Source organism: Pinus tabuliformis, chromosome 1_1 (genome assembly GCF_031772625.1).
Source record: "Pinus tabuliformis cultivar Carrire ecotype Pingquan chromosome 1_1, CPIR1, whole genome shotgun sequence".
NCBI lineage: Eukaryota > Viridiplantae > Streptophyta > Pinopsida > Pinales > Pinaceae > Pinus > Pinus tabuliformis.
The window spans coordinates 437,434,090-437,434,840 of record NC_142297.1 but is presented as its reverse complement, the minus strand read 5'-3'; the positions used below and the strand labels follow the sequence as shown (position 1 = coordinate 437,434,840).

At 26.4% G+C, this 751-nt stretch overlaps 1 non-coding gene across 1 annotated transcript; it reads right to left on the bottom strand.

Moving 5' to 3' along the window:
• Positions 1-381: 381 nt before the first annotated feature.
• LOC149213601 (U6 spliceosomal RNA) lies at positions 382-484 on the bottom strand. Its single transcript, XR_016251552.1, has one exon. It is a non-coding gene; the product is annotated as a U6 spliceosomal RNA (small nuclear RNA).
• Between the last annotated feature and the right edge of the window lie 267 nt (positions 485-751).

Genomic DNA, 751 nt, shown 5'->3' with positions numbered 1-751 from the left:
TAACCATAGCTCAGGTTTAAAGAACTCTAAGTTTGGTTTAAAACACCTATGCAGGGATAATAATTTATTTATTAATATATTATGTTAGATTTTATACTTACGTTTAAAATAATTTAGTATACATAACATTTTTTAATATGATTTAAATTTATTGGTTGCAGTTAAAGAACCATAACTTAGGTTTAAGGCACAAGACATTGGAGATTATATTTCTTAATATAATATTTTATAATTAACATTATTTTATAACTTATACCTACATTTACAATAATTTAATATGATATGTATAGATCGGGGTTAAAGCATCATAAATTAGGTTTAAAGCTCCAAGTACCTAATAATATATTTCTTAATATAATATCTTAAGATTTACAACTATCTTATGGTTAATCTCTTCTCTCGATTTGTGCATGCCATCCTTGTGTAGGGGTCATGCTAATCTTCTTTGTATCATTCCAATTTTATTGGATGTCTCCGAAGAGACTCTTACAATTAAGAATCTCATTTAATATATAAAACATTTATTATAGTATATAATTTATACCTATAAGTCAGGTTTAAAGCACTATAAATTAGGTTTAAAGCATTAGCATAGGAAAAGGAAAAAACAATAATGTAGTCAAGCTTGAAAGGATACAAATAATGCATAGAGTTTACAGGTTATTACAAGGAAAGGATTGCACAGACAAAATTTCAGTACAAAGTTTGCAAGTCGTTAGGAGAATAGGATTGTGTAGACAAAAGGTTAGTA